The following is a 16,313-nucleotide window of genomic DNA, read 5'->3' as shown; positions in this document are numbered from 1 at the left end:
CTTGCTAGCGGAAAATAAAGCAAAGAAGTGAAATATGAACGGGCTACCAAACTAAGTGGCTGATCAAAGCTGATTCCTACTGGATGGAACCATTTGAGGAACTACGTTTTTCTTCTTTTTGCTTTTTTCCTCCGTTGTCCTTCGTTGTATTGGGCTAACTCTCCAAATAAGCTGCAATTCCAAATGAGTGACCTTATCAAGCTGCTCAAAAATGTATTTCTTGTGTTTATCCGTATTTAGTTGTGTTTAGCTTTCTCATAGTGCCACCTACTGTTTAGGAGGAGTATTGCAGTACCTGCAACTCATCAGTGAGACTCAAAACAACAAATGCATCATGTTGGCGTCACAGGATCTGGGTTTTAGGTTTAAACCTTCTAACACGAACCTGACGAGACATTTTCAGGCTTGGAGTTCAGACCACATATTTTTTTATAAAGAGGGAGATCTGATCAAGAACTTCCGAAACTCATCTGAACATTAAACAAAAAGCATGAAAACAAATCAAGACACATTTAGTAAAAAATACCAATGAATAATTTGAAAAACTTTAATATGTTTGCTTTATTTGTGCTTAAAATGTTCATTTAAATTTATTCTCTGTTCATTTTAAGCTTTTCTACATTAAAGTTGAACACGCACTAATTTTTAGATTTTTTTGTTTTAGTATTCCCTATTTTCTAGAAATTTTGTTATTCATTGTATCAGTTTAAAGGTTTGTTTTTGTCTGTGAAGCACTTTGTGATTTCCATCTGTGAAAAGTGCTATATAAATAAACTTCTAATTGTCTCTCTCTCTCACACACACACACACACACACACACACACACACACACACACACTTCTGTGAAGCAGAGATTTGATTTATGTCATTCAGAAAAGCCTGTAGGGTGACATTTGCGGCTGTGAAAGGAAACACGATAAGTTTTGTCTGTGGAATGTCTCGACAGGAATGTGCAAAGATTTTGAACTTTCACCCCATGTGTGCAGCAGCTGAGGTCCAACCAATATGAATTCTTGTTCATTTGACAACATGCAGCAAGCCCTGAGACTGAGATCACAGATTATCTCGCCGCCAATCCGTGTGTGTGAGTTTTTGTGTCGGGGGGGTTTACAGGAGTCTTAATTTGTAGATTATTTCTTTTGTTTCAGGAGTCGGCTGATGTGTTGAAGGAGTAATCAGGTGGAGGGTTGGGTTCATATGCTGTAGTGGGTAAGTCCACCTTTGTGTTAGTCAAATGCATTGAAGAGATTTTATTTTTAGTTTGTTTTTGTCATGGTGTTGCAACAAAGCAGGGCTCAGCGGGAGTTTTGGTTCGATTGCACATAACAAAACAACAAAACAGACTTTATTTATTTATTTATTTATTATTAAGCTTTATTTAAATACTTTATGATTTACAAGAATCTGGTCATACTGATGTTACAATTTGTGTTTTTGTTTTGTTTTGTTTTGTTTTAAACAGAATTTACTTAATTTTAAGGCCAAATTATAGTTTTTTTTTATTATAGTGCTACGTTGTGGTGAAGTTGGTAGCATTTTTGCTTCATGGTGTGAAGGTTGTGGGTTCAAATCCTTAATGTGGCCTTTGTGTGCATTAATCTGCTTTATTACCTTCATGAAAGAAAAAATCAATACAAAAATGTATTTCAGGTTCAGTTCGGAATTAAGATGAATGATTGAAGACAAACGTTTTGTCTTTTAGCTAAAAGATGATCAGACCTAAAAGAAATATTAGCCAGAATAATAGCTTATCCATGAAAATACAGGATGAAAGCTGTATTTTGTGATGGAAAACGTGCGCGGACCCTGATTAAAAAGGGTTCAACACACTCACACGCTCACACCCCATCAGTCCCCAGACCTCCAGCTGCCCAGAACTCTAAAGTCACGTTGTCCCAGTCTGATTGAAGATCCAGCTGGTGGACCAGCCCTTTTGATCTTTATCCCTTTTATGAGAAAGACAAACAGTTCCTCGTCGTCACCCACACTGGAGTGATTGATACACACGCACACACACACACACACACACACGAGCGCATGTGCACACATTCACATGGGGATCATGAAGAGTCACACACACACATTTTCTTAATGGATGCCCTCTCTCCCACTGTAATCACTCTGCTAATGACCTGCTTGAACTTTGAATGAAACCCAGAGGGTGAGAACAAACAGTGGAGAGAGAGAGAGAGAGAGAGAGAGAGAGAGAGAGAGAGAGAGAGAGAGAGAGAGAGAGAGAGAGAGAGAGAGAGAAGACAAATTTCAGCAACAGACCTCATTTTGTTGGACCCTGAGCAACAAGCTATTAATAACATGGAAAATGTTACTTTAAGTTAATTTTATTTTCTAAATTCATCACCTAAAATACAGATGCAGAACATTGATTTGCGCACGCGCGCGCATGTGTGTGTGTGTGTGTGTGTGTGTGTGTGTGTGTGTGTGTGTGTGTGTGTGTGTGTGTGTGTGTGTGTTTAAAGATATCCGAACAACCACTGAGCAAATTTCAGTAAAGCTCATCACTAAAGAACATCTACAACCCATTAACTTTTGGGGTCAGTCTAATTCAACATGGCCGCCACAGCAGCAACAGCTGAAAAAATGAAATGGTAAATGGTCTGTATTTCTTAGAGTTCTACAAACCCGATCAAAACCAATCTTCCTCCTGAGCTACTGCTGTCCTATGTATAGCAATATAGCGCCTTCTAGGGTTCTATGACTTCCCAAGGTACTTTACAACACAATCAGTCATTCACACACACACATTCACATGCTACCATCACTATGAGTCCGTGTTACAGATGTTGGGTTTTATTTAGAAATGTTAGTAGTTGAGAGCCAACTCATGACACATTCCCTCATCACATTATTTCTATATTTAACGAAAACAACTGTAATTCCATCATTTCTCAGCTTATGACAATGTCAGTTTAAAATCTGGTATGAAGCATGGCTGATATCCATAATTATCAGGCCTTTAATTCTATTTGCTGATGGTTAAACTGATGCTGTATCTTTTCTGTAGCAACAACTGTTACGCTAAACTGTTAAATGAGCTTAAAGATGTTGATGGGTGTTGGTTTGCTGCTGTGGTAGAAAGTTGTGGTAACACTTTATAATAACTACATTTGTTGGTTTCTGTTTTACTTTATGACGCTTTTTGACCTTTGCTGAGTAAAATTGTTGCATTTGCTGTAATTCCAGAAATCCTTAGTAATTTGTATTCAGTGTGTTGCACATCAGATTCTCTCCCTCTCCTTCCATATAACCTACTTTTATTTATTTTCACCTGCTACTGGATTTTTCTCTTTAATAAAAAAAACAGGCTAAAGTTTGTATAAAATTGTCATTTTAAACAGTACAGCTCTGGAATAAATGACTGCTTTTCCAAGTAGTCAGCTACTACACAAATTTTCTAAATTAGCTTTGTAAGAGTCTATGCTGGGATGAAACGCTTACGATTAAAATGTATTGGGTCACCATGGTGACCACCTGTGGCTCATTAGCATTACCATGGTGACCACCTGTGGCTCATTAGCATCACCATGGTGACCATGTGGCTCATTTAGCATTACCATGGTGACCACCTGTGGCTCATTAGTATCACCATAGTGACCACCTGTTACTTGTTTAGCATCACCATGGTGACCACCTGTGTCTCATTAGTATCACCATAGTGACCACCTGTGGCTCTTTAACATCACCATGGTGACCACCTGTGTCTCATTAGTATCACCATGGTTACCATGTGGCTTATTAGTATCACCATGGTGACTACCTGTGTCTTGTTTAGTATCACCATGGTGACCACCTGTGTCTCTTTAGCATCACCTTGGTGACCCCCTGTTTCTCATTAGTATCACTTTAGTGACCACCTGTGTCCCTTTAGCATCACCATGGTGACCACCTGTGGCTCATTAGTATCACCATGGTGACCACCTGTGGCTTGTTTAGCATCACCATGGTGACCACCTGTGGCTCATTAGTATCGCCATGGTGACCACCTGTGACTCGTTTAGCATCACCATGGTGACACCTGTGTCTCATTAGTATCACCATGGTTACCATGTGGCTTATTAGTATCACCATGGTGACTACCTGTGTCTTGGTTAGTATCATGATGGTGACCACCTGGTGCTCATTAGTATCACCATGGTTACCATGTGGCTTATTAGTGTCACTGGTGACTACCTGTGGCTTGTTTAGTATCACCATGGTGACCACCTGTTGCTCATTAGTATCACCATGGTGACCACATGTGGATCATTAGTATCACCATGGTGAGCAGCTGTGGCTTGTTTAGTATCACCATGATGATCACCTGTTGCTCATTTGTATCACCATGGTAACCACCTGTGGCTTGTTTAGTATCACCATGGTGACAACTTGTTGCTCATTAGTATCACCATGGTGACCACATGTGGATCATTAGTATCACCATGGTGAGCAGCTGTGGCTTGTTTAGTATCACCATGGTGAGCAGCTGTGGCTTGTTTAGTATCACCATGGTGACCACCTGTTGCTCATTAGTATCACCATGGTGACCACATGTGGATCATTAGTATCACCATGGTGACCACATGTGGATCATTAGTATCACCATGGTGAGCAGCTGTGGCTTGTTTAGTATCACCATGGTGACCACATGTGGATCATTAGTATCACCATGGTGAGCAGCTGTGGCTTGTTTAGTATCACCATGATGATCACCTGTTGCTCATTTGTATCACCATGGTAACCACCTGTGGCTTGTTTAGTATCACCATGGTGACAACTTGTTGCTCATTAGTATCACCATGGTGACCACATGTGGATCATTAGTATGACCATGGTGACCACATGTGGATCATTAGTATAACCATGGTGAGCAGCTGTAGCTTGTTTAGTATCACCATGATGATCACCTGTTGTTCATTTGTATCACCATGGTAACCACCTGTGGCTTGTTTAGTATCACCATGGTGACAACTTGTTGCTCATTAGTATCACCATGGTGACCACCTGTGGCTTGTTTAGTATCACCATGGTGACAACTTGTTGCTCAGTAGTATCACCATGGTGAGCAGCTGTGGCTTGTTTAGTATCACCATGATGACCACCTGTTGCTCATTAGTATCACCATGGTGACCACCTGTTGCTCATTAGTATCATCATGGTGACCACCTGTGGCTTGTTTCGTATCACCATGGTGACGACTTGTTGCTCAGTAGTATCACCATGGTGACCACCTGTGGCTTGTTCAGTATCACCATGGTGATGACTTGTTGCTCATTAGTATCACCATGGTGATGACTTGTTGCTCATTAGTATCACCATGGTGAGCAGCTGTGGCTTGTTTAGTATCACCATGGTGACGACCTGTTGCTCATTAGTATCACCATGGTGACCACCTTTGGATTATTTTTGTCACCATAGTAACAATCAGTGGCTCATTAGTGACCATTTGTCTCATTACAGTAATGGTGGTAACGACATGTAGCTAATTAGCATCACCATGGTACCACTCGTTAGGGTCACCATGGTATGGTGGGTGGGTCACCGATGTCCCCAACTTCTTGACATCAAACGTAGTAAGAGACATACAGGACACAGACTAAACAGGGAGCCTCGTAAAAAGAGAAGTTGTACAAAAACTACAATTCATACTGAAACACTTCCTGAACTGAATCATCTGAAGACTGATGGGTCACACACGTCAGAGAGGATAGGTTATAAAGACACTTTGTGTACAGTTTTGAAGAAAGGTGTGCATTCTGCACTGAGAGAAACCCCTACAGCATTGTGAGGCAGCGGGTGAGAGATGTAAAAATTACCTACTTTGTGATATATAGTTTGTACAGATGGAATATGTTGTGGGACTAAAAAGAAGCTTGTGTGTTAAGTATTTACATATTTTTGTTCAAATGTGTCAGTAAACCATGACTGTGTTAAAACTGTAGAATGATAAATTAAAAAATCACTTGCACTTGGACTGTGCATTTCAGAGTCCAAGGACTCCAAAGTGCTTTACGCTACACTCTTTCACCCAATCACACACACACATTCACATACTGATGGTGAAGAACTACACCATCAGTGACTTGGGGCACACTGACAAAGGAAAATATATTAAAATGTTAGTCCAGTCATGTAAAGTCAAATTTCCTGTGACCTAATTAAACATTGAATGGCATTTTTGCTGTGAAGTCTAACTGAGCTAAAGTGGGCGGGGTTTGCCCACCTGCTTTGCTAAAATCCCATCACAGATTTTTGTAAATTCTGTCAATCTCGTGCAACATAACCCTGAATTCACACCGGAGGCATCAGCGGCGTGGAACGGCAGCGGGACGGTTTACTCGCGTGCTTCGTGGTGTGTCAATCCACAGCATCCACATGCTGGACTCACATGACCACAAAATCCCTTGAGACTTCTAAGGTCATGGTTTGTTTATGCCATCCACCATTAAACCAATAAAATGAAGGAGATTATGTTCGATTTCACTGTTTAATGTTATTTATCATCGTTCCTCTCTACTACCGGGATTAAAGCCATCAAAGACACACCGTTGCACTCGTTCTCAAAAGTTGCTAGAAGGAAATGAACTATAAAGTCACATGTATTGGCATAATCTACATAGAAAAGAAGTCACATCACTGCACTAGTTTTTTATTTAGATATTTGCCTGACGTTTTTCGCTAATACCGTGTGTCGTTTCCTGTCTAGCCCTATGTTAACAGCAGAAATTGATACATCCTGGAAGCAGATTACAGCAAAAATAGAACTCAATCCTATCTTTAGCTACGTGTCGTGGTGAGCCACTTCTGGGATATGCCTGAAATTTTCAGTTCCATGGCCAGTTTGGATCAACACTATGTAGACTATATGGATTGTATTTGAAGTAGAGGCGTTCTGCTGCCTTTCTGCTCCGCTGATGCCTCCATTGTGGGTTTGGGTTACACTAACAAACACCAAAGCACATACTCCCCTATTGAACTGCATGTGTCTATCTATAATTTACAAAAGCTTTTAATGTTTGTTTTTTTTTGGGGGGGGGGGGGGTAGTTGGACATTGAAATTGTTTTAAGTTTTGACAAATAATTAAAGTTTTGTTAAAGAGCTTTCTAACGCTGATATAAACACACTTTAAGATTAAATTTAAAGGTTCATATTTCTCATGGGCTGAATGAATCACTGCATATGTAACTATGAGTCATGCTGTGATTTGTAGGCTGATATCCAGCCTGCATGTTGGAAAGAAAGGTTTTCTAGTGACAACCCTTTTAAAAGTTGCTCCCCTGCACCTCTCTACCCCCCTTCGGCAAACCGAGGGAACAAAGGATGAGACAACAGACCCACAATAATAAAGATGGAGGAGGAGGAGGATGGGATGTGCAGCAGGATCCACACATGCTGGGTGTCTGAAGCCCCACAGGCCATTTCAGGGTCCTTTTTACACCCAGTAATCTAAATAGAAGTAACGCTAATGGTATCAGAGCAAGAAAACATACTTTTTATTTAAAAAAACTCAGGTAAATAAGATATGTTTCAGTGGAATTTTTGTTTGGCATTTGCATTAAGTTAAAGGACACAATATTTGCAGAATAATTATAGCTCAGTCTGATCTGTTAAATAATTTCCGGTTTTTGACGGATGGAGCGCATTCAATGCTTTGAGTTTGTCAGAATGTGACGTGTTTCTTTATCCACTTCCCTGTTGCAATTTGACCACATGTTTCTTAATGGGTCTGGGGAGATTTCTGGTCATGGATCAATGACCTGGCTATTGCCTCCTGGCCTGGTGCTCCACCATTAAGACAGTTCATCATCAAACTGTTTTCAGGTGACTGGCAGGAGTTCCTCTTGGATGATGTTTTGGTACCAACCAGATTAAGAATAAACTGTGAGAAGCAACTACACAGTCTCAAGGTGCTTTACTGTTGGAAGGACGCAAAACCTGGTGGGAGTGCTCACCTTCTATGTTGTGCTGTGAGGTGTGGTGAGCGGAAGGACAGATCATCACTCAGCCTTTTCTGAATCAACAAAAGTCACATTTTTGTCCTCCTTCACGACACACAAGTGTAACTTCACAAAAAAGGCCTCAAAACCCTTCAGCAGTCCATTTATAAATCCTTGTGAACCCAGTCTTCTCAATCCAGGAATTACCTTTACTTTTTTAAGGTGGAAGGGGAAAAGAAAACAAAACAGTTTATTTCTCACAAACAATGGACAATGAACAATCAATTACTTACCAGTAAAAATACTGCATCATGTGTAAACATGTGGTCTTTCTCTTCTTCTTTTAATCACTTTTGTTTTCTTCTCATTAACAACCATTCAAAACACCTAGCTCTTGCCAGCTCACTTCCTATATAAGAGCTGCATTTGAGGCACGCCTCCACTTTAACCTCAACACAAAATGGCTGCCACAGAGGACACGCCCATGTGAAGAAAGAATGTTGACTATTCGCCCTACACCAAAATCAAACTTCTCAACATTCTTTTTTTCTGGACATTCTTTTTCCAAATTCTCCAGAGAGTCACCAAGAGAATTCATCAGAGAAAGTGTCTTTCCTCCAGTCCTCAGCAGTCATGTCCCTGGACCTTTACCTGGAAAACCAGTCTGTTTCTGGGGTTTTTCTTGGACCGTAGTGGCTTCTTTACTGCCCTTCTTGACACCAGGCCATCCTCAATAGTGTTGTCCTCAATGTAACCCTCATACTAGTACCTGAAAGCCAGTGTCTTCAGTTTTCTCTTTAGATAATGCTGCCCTTTGAGGGGATTTAAATTTGACATTTGAGTTTATTTACAAAAATAAGACGATCAACATTGCTCCATTTCTGTACTGAAAAACACACGAAATCATGCCAGGTTTAGTAAAATCTGATTGATTTTAATCTGTAATCATGGAACAGAGATGGTTTCAGGCAAAAATAAGAATTTATGGTTTAATTTAAAGATAATGTATATCGCAATATATCATTGTTCATTTTCATGACCTGGCATAAACTAAAGACAAAAATGTTGATAATTAATCATGCTAATTTATCACTTAAAAGGACAGAAAGTTGGAAAAAGAGAATAAATCTGGTCATCTCTGTCTTTCAAGGAAAAGTTGAAATATAAATATTTTTGAGACTGAAACAAAAAATGGATGAAATTAAAATTATGATAAATGAGAGGTCAGATTATCCATCTCACTCTACTTTTTTGGAAATCCCACTATTAGCACTGTGTCGTCGAGCTCCTTCATAAATCACAGCTTGTATGAAAATCCAGCAGGGGGCAAAGGTCAGAGGAAAAAATTAGCAGCTGTCTTTTCCTCTCCTTTCATGTTAACAGCAGTGCTAATCACCAAGTGCACCATCAGCCTCATTTTCACTTTAGAAAAATCTTCCCAACAAGCCCAGGAAGAGCCGCTTTCCTGTGCTCACGCTTTACGGCACCAAAGTTTTATCTGCAGGAAAGGAGAGAGGAGGAGGTTCGATTTCTCTCACCTCTGTGTTTCCTACCTATCATGACCTACCATGTCCTCTTACTGTGTGTGTGTGTGTGTGTGTGTGTGTGTGTGTGTGTGTGTGTGTGTGTGTGTGTGTGTGTGTGTGTGTGTGTGTGTGTGTGTCAGGTCAAACAGTGAGTGCACTTCCTTCATGCTGCTTTGTTGACACGTTTCAGCAACGCCGGACGGGCAGTCATGACTGAACTTCTTTCTTTCTGGCTCAACTCGAAGGTGGAGCTGCTTGTTAACGTGAGGCCCGGTGAACTTTGATGACCTTTTCACTCCGACAGTATCTGTCTCCTGCCTTAGGCCTAGTCCACACGTAGCTGTTTTTTTTTAAAAACGAATATCCGCCCCTCCAAAAACTTGCATCCACACCACCTCGTTTAAAAAAAAAAACTCTGTCCACACGTACTCGGATAGATACGTTGTTAAAGACATGCCAGACCTGTAGTCGGCAGTACTTCCCCCGTTCTTAACTTCGTCCTTCGTCTGTGGTCTTCTGCAATGAGCAGTAATTCCGCTTGCAAAAACAAACAAGCAAAAAGCGCTTGGACAATTGATCAAGCGAGCGCAGCTCTGAGGGTATCCATGATGTCGGCTGGTGTAAACACAGGTCGCACACGTGATGTCAGCATTTTTTTTGTCGCGGAAAGTGACGTTGCGGACCTTAAAACTCCGGTTTTGTCTGTCCACACGCAGACACCCAAAACGGAGAAAACGCAGATCTTCACTTTGGCCGGCGTTTTTAAAAAGATCCGTTTTCGTGTGAAAAAACTCCGTTTTCGTGTGGATGACAGGCCAAAACGTAGAAAAATATCTATGTTTTGGCAGATTCCCGGCTACGTGTGGACAGGGCCTTAGTTGCAGAACTTTGCTGCAAAAGCTTCAGCGTCAAAAATACTGACAAAATTCTGACTCAGCAAGTGTGAGCTCCAACCAAGAAGTCTGCAGGAAAAAAGAAAGGTGAAAACGAAACTTGGTGTAAACAGAAGCGCTAATCTGAAGCTGGTTTCACCTGGATGGGCTGCCAGTCCATCACAGGAACACATAGGAACAAGCAATCATTTACATGCAATTCGACTAAACTGACAAATGTGATAACCATTGTCAACGTTAATTTTTTAATCTCTGTTTATCTCTGTGATTTCCCACTGTACCCTCTGCTGCTTTGTCTGTCTTTTTGCCCTTGACACACATGATCAGTGGTGGCACTCCAGGTCAACCGTGGCATCACCAGAAAATCTCAAACAATCATGGTGAGCCAGCAGCGGAGCTCAAAGGTTTGGACGCATTTTCTAAAACTTCATGAGAAGAATGCAAAATCTGCTAACTAGAACCTGCTTCCCTGGTAAGTTCAACGATGATTCACAAGCATCTTATGAAGGGAGGAATCCCGTTGTTGTCAAAGAAATGGTAAATGGCTTGTGTTTGTATAGCATCTTTGAGAGTTCTAGGGTCAGAGTTCTAGGGTTTGGGATGACAGTGGCAAAGGAGTTAAGTGTCCACCTCATTACAGGAGGGCAGGGGTGGATTGGCCATCTGGCATACTAGGCGTGTCCCAGTGGGCCGTTTACCCATTGTGGGCCAATCCAGTAGCGTGTGTGAATGGGTGGCTTAGGGTTAGGCACAACCCACTGACTCCGTTGTGGTGCGGGATCTACGGTGGTCTTTTAAACTGTCTTCACATGCTATTGGACAACAAACAACATGGCGTACTCAACACTACAGGTGTCAGTCAACGGGGCAGTCCACCATACTCCGTCAAAGAAGTCGCAAATACATCCTTTTTCTAAATAAACTTAAGTACTTCTATCTGCTCTCGACTCGGACTATCAAAATGGTCTGATGTTGATGCCAAAGCCGTTTCAAATAAGCTGTCCACTTCTTAGTTTCGCTCAGTCACAGTAATACCCCGCCCACCCAACAGGTAGCGTGCTGTGACTGGACCAGAATCAGACTATCCAGGACTGTGGAAGCTCCAATAGAGTGTGGCTAGACCAAGATGTAGAGTGAACTCTTTTTGCTTTGGCAACTGATGGTCTAGATCACATATGTCAGAGTCAAGGCCCGCGGGCCAGATGCGGCCCGCGGAGCATTTTTATGTGGCCCGCGAGATAAATATCAAAAATATATTAAAACTGGCCCGCTGGCCGATTTTACCGCAAAGACTACAACTCCAATGATGCTTTGCGGCTCCAGCCAGCTTTGTGTTTTTTCAGCGCAGAGGCAGTCAGAGGTAGTTGGGTGTCTGCAGCTCCGCTGTCTCGGACGAACTACACTCCTCTCACTCAGCGCCGAGTTCACTCAGCTGTTTTCTGACGTTGAAGCCCAGAAACGGAGATTCTAGCCGCTCAGTAATGTGTTCACGACTGAAAGAGAAAGTTTTCCAACTAACGTCCAGACAGAGCTGATATAACTCAAGCGAGCAGCGACACGCTCAAACCAGCATGACTCTGTGGCTGCTGTCGTTGTGTTTCCTCCCCGACACACAACAACGTGGTCAAGCTGCTCAGACATGTTCATCAGCACAAACCTATGTGAGCACCTGTTGTCATCTAATGTTGTCATTATTATGATGAAAATGAACAAAACAACAGGAGTCTCCTCCTCAGCTCAGATCAGCCCCATGATGCAGGTATCTGGCTGGAACAGGTGAGCATCACAGTAAACCAGTGGAGCAAACTGAGCTTTAAATATGTTGGTTTTATGCTCTTTTTCTGCTCCAAAGCATGAAAGTTAACAGGTGAGATGTTGCATTTTCATTTAAGATAAAATATTTTTATTTTGTTGTTGGCCCGTGAGAAAAGATTTAACCTACAGTAAACAGGAAGTGGAAAGGTTGCAGATAGATGAATAGAATAGAAAATCCCTTTATTGTTCCTCAGTGGGGAAAGCTAGACGTCACAGCAGCGATGACACTTATTACAGGAGAAAAAAGGAGAATAAAAATAAGAAAAATGAATAAACAAGAAAACATAAATCCTGAATAGATTTTAAAAATGCTGAAAATACCACAAGTAATGAATACCACTGATGTGTTTTATTTGTAACTGACTTGCTCGTGTGTCATTTGGTTATTCCACATTCAGTGTTAATGCAGAAATATGTTTGTTTCCAAATTTAAAGGTTCAAAATTGCATACATGTTGATAAAGAAAACGTGCAAATTTGCCATCACTTTTTCAAAAAATTTTAAGTTTGGCCCTCGACTCCGTCCCAGAGTTTCATTTCGGCCCCTTGTGAGTTTGAGTTTGACACCCCTGGTCTAGATTATGAGCAACTTTGGAGTCCTTTGACTTGATAAAGCACCATACACGTTCAGGCCACTTACCAAGATGGCCGCCATAGTTAATCGACATTAGTAAACTCCAGATTTTAAGCTAGACTCTGATGTGCTTGTAGCCGAGAGTCATTCCTGCACAAACAGAGTCCTGACTGATCAGACGAGATCTTTGCATAAGATCACACACAAGATTTGCCCTAAAACTCCATCGTGTCTACATAAAATGATTTTAGTTCAACACATGAAAGGCGTTGGGCGAAATGCATTTCTTCAAGGAATGCAGGGTTTTTAAATAATTATTGCGTTAGATTTGTTTTCAATTCTTACATCAGCCTGTCATTTTGTCTCTATCAACAATTCTGAAGCTTATTTTGAAGTAGTGTTAGAAAAAGGCTCATATGAATCAACTTTAAATCATATATACATAAATAAACTTTTTGTCTTTTATATACCACAAGTGAATAAAGCATCAGTCAGATGTTTTGGGTGTTTACGTTTATTACTGTTTACCGTGTTGATGCTTGTGGCATTTTTCACTTATATTTGCTTCTTTCTTCTCCTCAGGACTCAAATTTAACCCGTTTTTGGAATGCATTTTCTTCTTTCTCCCCCTGCAAACAGTCAACATGTGAAGCACATTATATTTGTTTGCAATCTTCCTATAACGTCTCCTCTTTCCTGTGACCCTTTTCTCCCCTTCATCCGTCTGTACGTTCACATTACATCTCTCTTTTCTTGTTCTACACCTTTTCTCCATCTCTTTTTTCCTCTGTGGGAAAGTTTTTCTCTTTCGGTTGTCAGAACAGTCAGTGAGGTGCAAAGCAGCAGAGCTTTGATGATGTTCTTCTTTGCCTATCTGCTGTGCAATGTGTTTTGAAACTCACCCTCCCTCTGCACACCTGCTGCGTAGCTGCACGACACTGGGAAACATCCCAGAATCGGGTCAAAACACTTTTATCTTAGTTTTAGTTATGGATTTGGAAACTCTTTCTGGATTAAACGAATGATACGCAGCTGGCCGGTGCTGAGGACCTGTAGGATTGTCCTTTTTGTGCTTCATTCAGGACTTCCTTTGCTCACAGTGGGTGGGTTGAGCTTGCCATTTGGTAAAAATATCATTACCCCGAAGGATAAAGAAATAATGTTCCAGGCAAAAAAAAAAAACTGTATTTCCTTTAAAAAACCAAACATGTTGTTTTTCTCATATCATTTTGTTTATACTTAGATGAGTCATTGTGGTTTGATGATCGAATGCTACAAATTAAGCTTTTGGGTGGTTTTGAGCTGGAACTTGACTTTGTGATTTCATATGAGATACTTCTGGAGTGTGAGGCTCGGCCCAGAGAGGCGATGACTCACAGTGAAACCATGAAAGTCTGCTAATTATTAGTTCCTCACAAAATGTGAGCGGTGCCGCTGTTGTTTGGCTGTTTGGCTCAACATTTGGGTTGGTGTAACTGCCCGTGAAAGAATGCTTTTGAAGGTGTGTTTATACAAAAGTGAAAGTTTAGATGTTTCATACGTGGTTTTACATTGTTTTTGCTAATGCACCATCGTTTACAGACCAACTTCACCAGACCACGTTTTATTTGTGTTACTTTTTTTATTTGATCATTCGCTCTGAGTTTAACATGCAGGCTAAACGTGAAAATAGGCTTCTAACCCTATTTCCTGCATTAGCTGCCGGAAGAAGAAAGACATGGAAATGCTTGGGTTCTAAAAGCCTGACAGATCTACATAACATTGAAAATTAGTATTCATGGTCTCACCCAGCTTGGCTCATGACGAGGAAGGCTGTTGTTGGTTTAACATCCAGGAGAAAGCAGAGCATGGTTGGGCTAGTAGAAGCTAACCGTTAGCAATAGCAACCGCACCGCATAGCAGAACAGCTTCAGGTTTGTTTTATTTGTGGAGATAAAACATCAACATTGCAAAGTAAACAGTCAGTGCTACAGTTGCATTGCTGTAAGCCAATCAGAAGTGAGATGTCTGAATATCAGTAAATGAGACACCAAATCCTGCCAACTGCTACTCACTTCTGCACTGGCTCACTTCTAGTTCCTGAAACAGGAGCGAGAGAGCCTTTTCCCCCCAGAGATCGACTCACAAGGCATTAATTTACATTAGAGACCATTGCCAATGAGTTGGAAAAACAAGTTAACTTGATCTTTAAACTTTTTGGGTGTTCTGAATTGACTGGTGCTTTTGCAGAGTGTGGTCAATAAAGACTAAACAAGCACAACAATCAGTTTATAAACCAACTAGAGATAAATTATTGTGAGATTTAATTTGGATTTGAACACATTTAAAAATTCATTTCCAACCAATTGTAGCCTCAAAGTGTCCACATGGAGCATTGGGTTTAATACCAAACCTGCCACATTGAGACCTATACATGTCTACTGCCGCCTGTTGGAGAATCTACAGGTGGTGAGAGCCAATTTTATTTTTTTATTGCTGTTATTTTGTTACATAACCACATAATGAATTAAAAACAGATTATTACACAGGTGTTTTATAAACAGTACTTAATAAATAGTTCAACTTTTAAACCCTTTACTATAAATATTTCATGTTTACAATTTAAAAATAAAATTTTTAAGAGATTTTACAAGTTGCAAATTTTGGTGACAAATTTCAAGTTAAAGGAAGTTACATAAATGTCCCCAAACCTTTGGGAGTGACTCACGGGGAATTGTTTCTTTGTGTGCCCGGAATTTAAAGTGTTAAAAACAATTTGAATGATTTTTTTCCTCTTAAGAGTCACTGTGTTTAAGTAAGCATCTAGATCCGCATCTGGATTTAGTTTCCAGGCGTCAAAAAGTGCAACCAATGAGACGTCTTTAAGAGGAGTTGGCAAGAAAATGAATCAAATGAGGATAAATTGTGAACAAATTGAAAAGTAATGGAGAGACATTGTGACCAAATTTTGAGACCAAACCACCATGAGTCATGAAATAAAATAAATAAAATACTTGCTAAAATAAACTATTTTAATAGATCACGAGTGAAATTGAAAATGTATAAGTTGCTTAATAGCTGTTGTTATTGGATTTTTCTTTTTTAACTGGAGCATTAATGAAGCATCCCCATCACCCAAAGGTAAAGAATTTCTGGTCTAGAGGGATGACTTAAGACAAGTACATATGTGGGGAAAATAGATCATTTATAAAAATCTATTCATAAATTTATCAACTTTAAAGGTGTGGATGACTGAAAAAAACATTTATTCCTGATTATAATCAGTTATTCTGAGTTTTTCATGCAGGCCAAAAATGAAAATAGTCTCCTACACTTATCTCCTGCTTTAACTTCTGATAGAAAATTGACGATGAAACTCTAACGCCGGGGACACACCGGCGGCGGAAGCGCCGCGAAGCGAATCGCTCACGAAATTCGGCCGCTGCTCGCCGCTCCTCAGTTCAGATCAGACGTGCCCCAGAACACCTTTAAGACTGATGACATTTGAATTGAATAAAACATGGAAATATTTATTTTATCAACATTCTCGTAGAAGCATTCCTACTTGGACACATTGTAGAAATAGAAATTATTA

At 40.5% G+C, this 16,313-nt stretch overlaps 1 protein-coding gene across 1 annotated transcript in view; it reads left to right on the top strand.

The window, feature by feature from the left end:
• LOC139069582 (mucin-7-like) overlaps window positions 1–16,283 on the top strand; it is a 111,418-nt gene extending 95,135 nt beyond the window's left edge. The window contains exon 6 of the mRNA XM_070550058.1: window positions 10,679–16,283. The gene's annotated coding sequence lies outside the window, so the exon portion shown is untranslated. The remainder of the gene's footprint in view (window positions 1–10,678) is intronic.
• Window positions 16,284–16,313: the final 30 nt, after the last annotated feature.

The sequence above is a fragment of the Nothobranchius furzeri genome, chromosome 4 (genome assembly GCF_043380555.1).
Source record: "Nothobranchius furzeri strain GRZ-AD chromosome 4, NfurGRZ-RIMD1, whole genome shotgun sequence".
NCBI classification, from domain to species: Eukaryota; Metazoa; Chordata; class Actinopteri; order Cyprinodontiformes; family Nothobranchiidae; genus Nothobranchius; species Nothobranchius furzeri.
This window is presented reverse-complemented; position numbering and strand designations above follow the sequence as displayed.